Source organism: Podarcis tiliguerta (genome assembly GCF_965153285.1).
Source record: "Podarcis tiliguerta genome assembly, chromosome: 2".
NCBI classification, from domain to species: Eukaryota; Metazoa; Chordata; class Lepidosauria; order Squamata; family Lacertidae; genus Podarcis; species Podarcis tiliguerta.
The window spans coordinates 119610484-119622089 of NC_139535.1; the positions used below are offsets into that span (position 1 = coordinate 119610484).

The following is an 11606-nucleotide window of genomic DNA, read 5'->3' on the forward strand; positions in this document are numbered from 1 at the left end:
CAGAGGTGCAGATAAGGTTATTTCATACAGAAATATGCAAAGATGGGATTCTTCCAGCCTGCCTATTCTCAACATGGACTTTATGAAATCTCCCCTCCCTTAAGATACCTGATTTGGATAGCTCACTCCCTGTTTTATTCTGGCTAACATTTGCATTTGTGCGGGGAGGTTGCAGAGGTTTGTAAAATTTTAAGATTAAACAGAACACAAACACAATTATGTTCTGTGTAAAACCGTTGTTGTTTTTTTTAACATGGTCTTTACCTGCCCTGAAAGCACTTTTGTGGCATGTGTCAGAATATAACTTTTCAAAAATAGTAATAGAATAATGGATAAACAGGCCTTTGGTCCATTTAGTTCAGTTTTGTCTAGACCAGGCTTGTCTAGACCACAAACCCGGAAGTGACTGTTCTGGTTTGCGAACTATTTTTGGAAGCTGAACCTCCAATGAGGCTTCTGTGGCTTCCGATTGGCTTGCAGGAGCTTCCTACAATCAGAAGCTACACTTCGGTTTCTGAACCAAACCAAATGTTTTGGAAGTTGAACGGACTTCCAGAATAGATTCCATTTGACTTCCTAGGTACAATTGTACTGGGAATCAGGCTCAGGCTGCCTGGGTGAAAATGAAGAATCCTAGTCACTGGATCATATGGAGGAATGTGAAATATTTAAAACAAATACCGTATTTTTTGCCCTATAGGGCGCACTGGCCCATAGGGCGCACCTAGTTTTTTCGGGGGGAAATGTTTTTTTTTTAATTATCCCCCCCCCCCCCGCCCAAGCTTCCCTTGACCCCAGAACAGGCTGCTGCCCGCAAGCCTTGCAAGGACTTGCAAGGCTTGCGGACATCTGCCCGAAGCACGGGGCATGCTCCGGAGCATGCCCTGTGCTTCGGGCTGCAGGCTGCTGCCCGCAAGCCTTGCGAGCCCGGTGGGACCTCCCGCCGGGCTCGCTAGGCTTGCGGATAGCTTCCTGAAGCCTGGAGAGCGAGAGGGGTCGGTGCGCACCGACGCCTCTCGCTCTCCAGGCTTCAGCGAAAGCCTGCATTCGCCCCATAGGATGCACACACATTTCCCCTTCATTTTTGGAGGGGGAAAAGTGTGTCCTATAGGGCGAAAAATACGGTAAATGTTTAAAGACTTAAATAGAGTGTGCTGCAATATATATGCACCACCTGCCCCTGCCCCTTTGTGTCTTAGTGCTTTGACTGCAGCCTGCTGAACTAGTGGCAGGCAACATCACAGCACCAGGTGGGCCAGTAGGAGGCGCTATAACGTCCACACTGCTCTTGTCCTCATGTGTCACAGGCTGCCCATTCAATAGCTGAGGGCACTTCTGGACTGCCACTGTGTTTGCATAGGATTCAGTCACATACTGGCCCATTCAGTTAGGGTTCATTTGGAGCTCTTGTGCAACTAAATCAGGTTCTCCAAAACCAACCAACCAGGCTTTTTGTGATCAAGAAAGTGATGCAAAGTATGAGATAGAACTTGCTTTCACACCACGTCATCTAACCTACCTAAAAACAAACCGAAATGAATGCACACTAAATAGCCAACCGCCAACTGCTAACCTCTCTGCAAACATATCAGGATATATGCTCAATAAACAGGTGGTCTGGAAGCAGCCCCAGCGTCCTCCAGGTTGGGGACTACAACATCCCTGACTGCAGGCCATGCTGGCTGGGCTGATGGGACTTGGAGCCCAGTGACACCTGGAAGGCCACAGGTTGGGGAAAGACTGTGTTAAAGCACATTTTCTTTTTACAAAATATTTGCTTTGCTTTGTTTTGCTTTGCTTTGCTTTCTGAAGGTCCCTTCCCTATGGCCTCACACGGTCATGTTTCTTCTCCCCACTTCTGAGCATTTGGTTTTTTAGACCTTGACTATAGCCCCTTGCAGACGTACTTCCCAACTTTCTCTTGTTTTCATAAAGGGCCTGCACAGGGCAGCTATAATGCATGTAGCAGCATTTCTCAAAAACATAACATGAGTTTCCCTTAGAGGAACCAATTACAGCCCTGCTATTTGCATAGACAGCTGCTGACATGATCGGCTGCAGAGAAGAAGACATGCCAAAGAGAAAAGGGCAAACTCTTCTGCCAGTGCAAGGATATTTACATTTTCATGTATTTTAGCATTTGGCCCACCCTGCTAAATGAGAGGCCAACATTTAATTTAATGAGCAGTCAAAACACAGCTTCAACCAACAACCATACCAGCAAAATAACATTCTAATAGTATGCAACCACAAAAGACACACACAAACCTATCAAATAAAGGATCTCACATTGTTATGAAATTATGAAGCTCCAAGCTTTGCTAAGGAGTTGCAAAGGAAGGGAACAATCCCGAAGAATACCTCGCTGTGTGACCTCAGGACAAAGGGCACCACCCAAAGCATGGTGGTGAGAGTGCAGGACTAGGACCTAGGAGACTAGGGTTCGAATCCCGACTCGGCCTCTCAGCCCTACCTACCTCACAGGGTTGTTGTGAGGGAGACTGCAATGGGGCATGGAAAAGGTGGTCCATGATTAGCCTACGAAATCTTTTGAACCAGCCCACCAGCTTTCTACTGCTTTCCTGCCTTGGCTTTCATCTTGCTCTAAAGCAGTTCAAACCACCTTCTCTTGCCTTTCCCAACAGACTTGCTGCTTCCCTCGGGAAAGGTAAAAGAAGCTGGATGGAGCACCTTGAGGGGATGGAGCAAGAGGGTGACGGAAGTCAGCTCTGTCAGGAGCTGTCACCTGCAGAGCCTCACTGTGAGGTTCCCAAAGGAGCTGAGCAGGACCAAGAAGGAGAGATCTTGCATCTGAAATGAGAAAGGAGTTCTTGAAAATAGGCATGTCCCAGGCTATGAATCTAAGGTCTATGTTGCTGAGCTGCCACAGAAAAATCACTTCCCTGCCTTCTGGGAAGGGATCACATTATTTGGGGGTTTAGAACTGTAGAGCTGGAAGGGACCCAAGGGTCATCTAGTCCAACCCCCTGAAATGGGAAGGATGCCTTCACTGGTATCTGTCTTTGTGTATGCCACTGATGCACAGCATACCTTCAAACACCTAGCAAACAACTCTGTTAAATCACTTGGGTGTTACAGAGTTCACACCTTTCTTTATATTTCTTTTATAAAATCAAAAGGAAGAAAGAGGCAACAATAAACCACAAATGAAAGCAGGATTGAAGCTTCGCAAACACCCCATAGATTTTCAGCTTACACAGAACTCTCCAACAGTGAGGTTTTCTGCAAACTGAAAAACCTGCACACTGTCCATAGTTGATTCAGCAAAAGGTACTACATTTGTGGCTTGTTGCTTGAAGTGCAATGCGCTTCTGTGGGCAACTTCTGTGCAACATGATAACTTGCCATTTGTTTGCCTTCCTCCTGGTTTTAGAGTTCTGCTGTTCTGCTTAATCACAGCAGAATCCCCCACTCAAAGTTCCAGATGGGGTCTGCCAGCTGGCCTCGGGTACCCATCTGAGCATCCTTGTGAATGGCCACTTTTTCTGCACCTTGCAAAAGTTTGGGTGAATGTGCTGCAACTTGGAGGTGCCGATGGGGGGGGGGGGGGTAGGGAGCGGAATCTCTTTTGCCCCAAACTGCTACAGTGGTACCACGGGTTAAGTACTTAATTCATTCCGGAGGTCCGTTCTTAACCTGAAACTGTTCTTAACCTGAGGTACCACTTTAGCCAATGGGGCCTCCCGCTACTGCCGCACCGCCGGTGTAGCACGATTTCTGTTCTCATCCTGAAGCAAAGTTCTTAACCCGAGGTAATATTTCTGGGTTAGCGGAGTCTGTAACCTGAAGCGTCTGTAACCTGAAGCGTATGTAACCACAGCATTGCAACATCACCAACAACCACAGCCAACTACTGGGCTTCTGCCTGGGGTGCTCTTGGTTTTCAAGCTGTGAGAATTGTATTATTAATTCTCATAGCTCCAAATCATCAAAGTAAATAATTAAAAGGCACACACACACCTATTTTGCTGAGGTTGCAATCCACATAACTCCTCCTACTGTAGAGCCCAACTGCTGAAATTGGCCAATTTATCTTAGCGTGCCTTTAATCTGTGAGGGTTCCCCTATTCCCTAAAACATTATGCTGTGATGTGATTGCCTTTTAACCTGCTGTTTAAGATCTGGTTTTAGCCACTGCTGTTTTTTAATGGTTTGCTTATCCAGCTAAGTCACACTCAGAACAAACCTATTCAAGTCAATGGACTTGAGTAACACAAGTCAGGAGCTAGCGTGGCACAGTGGTTGGAGTGTCAGATTGGGACCTGTGGGACCAGGGTTCGAATCCCCACCTGGTCATGAAGTTTCCTGGGTGACCTTGGGCAGGTCAGTGCCCCTCACCTTAACCTACCTCACAGGGTTGTTGTGGGGATGAAATGAGGGGGAGAAACGTGCACCCCACCTTGAGCTCCTTAAAGAGAAAAGGTGGCATATAAATGCAAAAAACAAATAAACCCACTCAATGGGTCTGCTAAGTATGGCTAACATAGGATGTTACCGCATGGCAACTGCGTTCAGCTGTTCTAATGGTTTTATTGAACTTCCACTTCTATAAGCCAGCTTTGTGTGTCTTGTAAATCAAAACAATTTTGATTTAAATTTTGTCTTGTAAATCAAAACAATCAAAACTTTTAAAGATGAAATGCAACAACAACTAGTTCTGGGGCCACTGGAAACATAAAAAATCCTTCCCACCTATGGCAGCAGAACAGAGTGTGTTGGCCCTGCCATCAGCCCCGCTAGATCCCTTATCAGGTGGGCTTTTAACACAGATCTGCAAATCCCTCCATCCTGTCTGCTCAGGAGAGACTGGCATATCATGCTTGTGTGATGACACAACCGTGGCATGAACTCTTGAGATGGACTACATGACACCATAAGCCAGTGACAGCGCACAATCTCTGCATGCCAAAGGTCCTGGGTTTTCAATCCCTGGCATCTCCAGGCAGGGATGAGAGACTCCTGCCTAGACCTGGGAGCCCAAGTGTTGGTGGACTCCAACTCCCACCAGCCCAAGCCAACATGGCCAATGGCTGAGGAAGATGGGAGTCCAAGGACCTCTGGAGAGCCTCAGGTTCCCTCCCCACTGCTGCTCTGCACTGGCTGGTAGTGGCTCCCTGGCCCTCCATACTGAGCTACAGCATCCTACAGCCCACCACACATCTTTGTCAGTCCCACACTAGGACTACCCTCTGGTCCATTTAGCCCAGGGCTAACAGTCTGACTCAGACAGTAGATACCTAGAGCAGAAGACGGCACAAAGTGCCAGTGCTTGGCAAGTCCTCAGATTCCTGATTTATTGCGTGGGGAAGGAAGGAGGCCCTTAGGGAGTTCCCAGCTTGAGGAGGAACTTCAGTGGAGCAGAGCTGGCCACTCCTTGCAAGATAACTGAGAGCCTCTTCTGCAGCTCTTTAGGCAAAAAGCTTCTCTCCCCCGCCCAGTGGCCATTTCCTTCTGCCTGGCCATTTCTTTAAGGGCTGTAGCTCAGTGGCAGAACATCTGCTTTGCCTGCACCAAGTCCCAGGCTCCATTCCTGACATTGCCAGGTAGGGCAGGGAAAGACTCCTTCGTGAAACCCTGCAGAGCCACTGTCAGTCATTACAAGGAACTAGATGGGCTGTTGGCCTGGAGAAGCACATGGCAGATTCCAATGAGGCAACAGAGTGATTCTTTCAATAGTAAAGCAGCAGAACCAAAATCTAGCAAACTCTGCCGGCAAGACAGCATGTGCCAGAGCGTAAGCTGTCTCTTGCTGGCTCATTTTATAAATCAGAATCTAAAGAACAGCAAGCAAGCAAGACTTTATAGGTTGCTCTTTTGGCCTTTAACTGTGTGTGTATGTGTGATCTGAAATAATCTGTGCAGATAGGGGCACAGCTGGGCCACCAAGCCGATGGAAGGCACTCCATGTCTCTGAGGTCACCTGAGCCCCAAGCAGCAATAATGGATCCAGAAGGACTCCGAAGCTGTGCACCAGCTCCTTCAGAGGGACTGTAGCCCCATCAAGAGCAGGCAGCCTCCCACTGACCTGGTCTAGGGAACAGCCCAGTAACAGGGCCTCAGTCTCATCAGATTGAGCTTCAGTTTGTTGGCTCTCATCCAGTCCATTATGGAGGCTTGTTTGTTGCTTTGTTGTAATTCTTATTTTTATTATGTATTTTGTTGTTTTTATATTGTAATTAAATGTTGTGAATTACACGGAGATCTACAGATGAAGGGTGGCATACAAATTTAATAAGTAATAATAAGAATAGTTGGGCCTTGTTTTTTAAGGAATCTGGGTTAGAAAACAGTTTTTTAGGAACCCCAGTTAGAAAACAGCCAGACTTATAAAAGTGTAAGAGAAGCAGAGTTGAGGGCCCTGCAGTCTTGAAAGTATTTATAGCCACTTCCCTTTGCTACCATAAGAGTTGTTTAGGCAAATGCACAGATGTGTTAATGAATACTGATCTCTGGGCAGATCAGAAAAGGCGGCTCATCCAGATTCACCCCCCCCCCACCCTGCTTCTACTATTTCCTCTTTTGAAGCTCCAGGAGGCTTCCTTAATGGCTTTCTCAAAATCCTTGGCAGGAGGCCTCCTGGGGAGGGGGGAAGTGGAGATGCCATTCCGGGACAGAGCTAGTGATGGCAGAGGCAGTTCTCCCCAACGTCAATGCAGAAGCAGGGAGGGAGAGGGAAGAGAAGTGCTTTTGTGCGCCTTGCCTGCTCATTCTTAGGAGAGAGGGAGAGCCCTGTGGAATGACACCAGATGCACCAGGAACAAAGACTGGCAGGATTAGATGAAATGAACCAAGCGGCAATGAAAATTAGAAAAATAACAATCACTGAAAACTCTCAAGGCAGGAGGCAGATCAGGATCTGTTGGGATAGCAGGGTGGTTTGCAGTAGTTCGGGCAATTGCTAATTGCTTTTCAGTCACAGGGGTTGTATCCACACTCAAACAAGGCTGTGTTGTAATCTCTGATCAGCAGATTGGGACTTGTGCATACAGGTCGTCCCAGTGAGTAGCTTGTGATGGGGTGCAATCATCCATGGGCTCTGTGCCCTCAAGTCAGTGTTTTGCAACCCAGCTCTCCTTTGTTGGATGGACCTCGAGGTACTAGCTAAAAAGAAAGCAAGGTAGACCCTGGAAGCTTGGTGTCTGTCTAAAGAGGGAAGAGGGATCCAGATACAGCGAGACCCAGGGATCCAAAAAGCTACCAAGCTACAAATGGTGTTGTGAACTTACTTGTCCAGCATCAAATATGTATGAAAAAGTCCTGTAACAGCTTTCATTCAACTGTCAAGGATGCTGCAGAAATGGATTTCATGAATCAGTAGGGGGCTGGTCTAGATGTCCTTTGAAGGTTCCTCTTGACTCTCTGATTGTGCTAACTTGACCCTTTTTATTATCTATTATTTTTATTTTATTTATCACCCAACCTTCATTATAAGGTCCCAGGGTGGGTTATAGCATTAAGAACAACATTAAAAACCCTTAGGTACAGTGTGCTTACAGTTTCTGATTCTATGGTTAATTTTAACTGATTTTCTCTATCGTTTCTCTTCTAAACCTTCGTTGTACACTGTTTGGAAACTAGCATGTTGAGCAGTCTATACATTGATGAAATAAATAAACAAATAAATAAACCAACCAACCAACCAACCAACCAACCAAAGTGAGGGTTCTTTAAATGCTGCTACGTTAACTCTCGGCCCAACAGAAAGATGCTTATAGCAACATTCCATTCTCATAACCAACAATCGCTTTGTGAACCCCAGTCTATGGACACTTGAAGATCTCATCCAGTCTCCTTTTTATAAGTGAAATGGAGCATATACTGCTCTAGCAACAACTTCAAGGTGAGTTCTGGAAAGTATTTTACAAAGTTCTCGGCTCAAACGGGGGGGGGGGGGGCAAACGACAAAAAACAATTACTCACTGTTGCACATTCCTGAAGACTCTTCCTCACCTGTCTTGCAGTCACTTAGAATAGAATCATAGAATCATAGAAGAGTTGGAAGAGACCACAAGGGCCATCGAGTCCAACCCCCTGCCAAGCAGGAAACACCATCAGAGCACTCCTGACATATGGTTGTCAAGCCTCTGCTTAAAGACCTCCAAAGAAGGAGACTCCACCACACTCCTTGGCAGCAAATTCCACTGTCGAACAGCTCTTACTGTCAGGAAGTTCTTCCTAATGTTTAGGTGGAATCTTCTTTCTTGTAGTTTGGATCCATTGCTCCATGTCCGCTTCTCTGGAGCAGCAGAAAACAACCTTTCTCCCTCCTCCATGTGACATCCCTTCATATATTTGAACATGGCTATCATATCACCCCTTAACCTCCTCTTCTCCAGGCTAAACATGCCCAGCTCCCTTAGCCGTTCCTCATAAGGCATCGTTTCCAGGCCTTTGACCATTTTGGTTGCCCTCCTCTGGACACGTTCCAGTTTGTCAGTGTCCTTCTTGAACTGTGGTGCCCAGAACTGGACACAGTACTCCAGGTGAGGTCTGACCAGATACAGTGGCACTATTACTTCCCTTGATCTAGATGCTATACTCCTATTGATGCAGCCCAGAATTGCATTGGCTTTTTTAGCTGCCGCGTCACACTGTTGGCTCATGTCAAGTTTGTGGTCAACCAAGACTTACTCTCCAACTGTCTATTCTCCACTGGTTTAAAAGCCAAAAGCTTGATTACTGCTTTAGTTCAAAATTTAACAGTTGTTGGGGGATGAGGGTCATAACTGTCCAACAAAAAACATAGATCTAAAAAAAGGGTAGACTCGCACATGCTGGCCAGCTTCCCTTTTGACTTGAAATGTTTGCTTTTGGCTTCTCAGAAGTATGTAAACACAAGAAGCGGGCGGGGGGAGTGCCAGCCCACAATGGCACCCACCTGAGAGGGGCCAGAACTGCACTGGAAAAAAGCACTGTGTACAGCCTTACGATCCTCTGCCAACTCCCATGCTCAGGAAGGAGTACATGTTTATATGCTCAAATATTTGTTCAGCACTTCCCCTGCTTTCATTTTACACTTTAAAAAGTGCTCTGAAATTTGGGCTGGACCTTTGTGACGGGCGCAGGGGCCAGCCCATCAGCATTATGCTCAGAGAAACATAGCACCGTGCAGACATGCCTTTCAATATACATTCCCCCCCACCTGCAGAATGCTGTGGCCCCCACTCAATCCTACTTCCTCCAGGGACTCTCCATGCACCTGTGAACTGCCTCACAGGGGAAAGCTTTTCAAATTTTGGGTTTCTTCTTCCTGGCAGAGGTGAAATGGAGATATTTCACCTAAGGCCACCTTGGATTTTATCAAATTGGAAGGTAGCTTGGCTGACATGCCTTCTGGAGCTGTTCTAACCTTCTGCAGCCAGCACCCCCCTTCATCTCCCCCAACCCCCCAAAAAGAAAGAAAAAGAAAAAGATTTGGGACAAGGGTGAGGCCCGGACTTTGCACCGGAGTAGTGACGGCTGCTGACATCACTTTCCATGAGAACGTTTGCATTGGCTCTGGCCCTGCGGCAGCGCTCTCCACCCAGCAGGGACGCTCCCCAGCTCCACTCCAGATCCAATTTCAATGCTTGTTTGCACAGAAAACAACACAGGAGACAAAAGGAATGTCCAGATTTAAGCCGAGGAGCTGCCTTGCACAATCTCCGGCCCCAAGGGGGAGGGACTTCCACAGCCATTCAGAGAGAGAATGTGCTTGGCTCATGGGGATTCAGTCTGACCTGCCCTTCCACTCAGCTCTCAAAAACTTTGCTATACGTTGGATATTTATTCACCGAAACGGGTGAGGAAAGCCCCACCTTCCCCTTCCACAAAAGGCAAAATCATAATTGGCAGCGACGGAGGCTGTTTCTTGGCAGATGGACCTGCAAGAGTCAGACCAGCTGCAATGCGGAGTGGGGTATGTGTGTCTGTACACACAGCGGCACACAAACACACACATGCACAGCAGAGGCTTTTGTTTATTTGGCTCAGTCACACACAGCCTCTCCCTGCTGACCCGGTCCCTGGCTCATGCACACAGCCAGCCAGCCAGGAGGAACTTCTGTACCAAAGCATTGTCCATTCTTCGTATACTCTCAACCCTTAGCAAAAAATGGGGGAGGGGTGAAGCTGCAGCTCTCCAGATGCTTCTGGACCACGACTCCCATCATCCCTGGCCATTGGCTGTTCTGGCTGAGGCTGATGGGAGTTGGTGTCCAGGCCACAATGCCCTAGCCCTTGTGCAGAGCTTCCATTGCACAGAAAGAAGAGCTTTCTCAGAGCTGTGCTACCACTGCACTAGCAAAATAAACTGGGGGTGGGAGGAAATAGGGGGTCAGCGGCAGGGGAAACCTAACACTTTGGTGGGTGGGCGCTCCAGCCCCCAATAAAAGTGCTGGTTTTGACCTATAAAGTCTTAAATGGCTCAGGACTGCAATGCCTCAAGGATTGCCTCTCCCCATATGAAGCAACCGAGTAGATGATGGCTCGGTAATTGTATGATTTGGCATTTTTATTTTGTGAACTGTCCTGTGGACTTTGGATGAAGGAGAGAAATATTAGGTCAGTGAGTGCAGCTACAGAAATTCCAGGAAGCCCCAGGCCCTCACTTGCGCAGTGGCCCTGACGCCACCAAGTGCTTCTCCACCCTTCCTCCACGCAATCGGATGCTGCTGGTACTGGAAGGGGAGTGACGTAACAGGATAATGACATCAGGATGTTTACACACACACACACACACACACACAGAGAGAGAGAGAGGGAGAGATCGATAGAGAGAGAGAGAGAGAGAGAGTTAGGAAGGCTTCCTCAAAAAGAGTCTGCCGTTTTTGGAACACACAGATATTAAGACACAGGTCTTTGGAGCCCTGCCAGCCCTGAAGAGTATGATGGGGAGGAAAGCCACATTGCAGCAGTAAGGAAGTTTGGCCAAATGCAGCATCTGCATATTGTTTCGGGGGGGGGGGAGGAAAAAAGAGGAAAAAATAAAACTTGCACACATTTTCCCCACCCTGAGGAGCATGGTGAAATAAAAAGCCCAGGGTCCCAGCATTTCCCATGGCAGGCAGAAGGAGAGTGCCAAGCCCGCTGTTGGCACATGCGGCATGTGCACCGCCCACCCTGCCATGCCCCTCGCCAAAGGGCACTGCAGTGACGCACATCCCGCACAAAACGTTACAAGGCTGTGTGGATCCAACATGTTGAGGCTGCTCCATCCCACTCCTGCCAGCCCTGTGTGCATTCCAAAGTGGATCCTTTGCCAGCACTATCTCCGTGCTACAGGGCCTAACTCCCCCCCCCACACCGCCCCCCCTCTTCTAGAAGCACCCAGGACAGATCGAGTGCATTAATTGGAAACACAGGGTGTTGCAATCGCACATGGATGACTCTGCTTTCAGGAACAAATGTATTCATTCTTTGTGCTGGAAGCAGTTCCCCAAATGGAAGGGGGCACATTTTTGCTGAATTAGCTCATCCTCCCTCCCAACGTGAAGGCAGCAAACAGCACCACAGGGACCTCGCAGCCCAGGCTCCGGACACTGCAGCTGCGCCCAGGCAGACGTGCTGCTTGCGTCAGAGAGAAGGCCACACAGAGGTGGTAGTGG

General features: G+C 47.9%; 1 protein-coding gene and 1 long non-coding RNA gene across 10 annotated transcripts in view; both read right to left on the reverse strand.

Moving 5' to 3' along the window:
- Window positions 1–11606, reverse strand: part of HDAC7 (histone deacetylase 7) — a 183912-nt gene that overhangs the window by 70122 nt on the left and 102184 nt on the right. The window lies entirely within an intron of this gene.
- On the reverse strand, window positions 1784–11271 carry LOC310671953. The gene is made up of 3 exons (XR_014508312.1): window positions 8444–11271; window positions 7987–8217; window positions 1784–7781 (listed from the first exon to the last, which is right to left on the reverse strand). It is a non-coding gene; the product is annotated as an uncharacterized lncRNA (long non-coding RNA).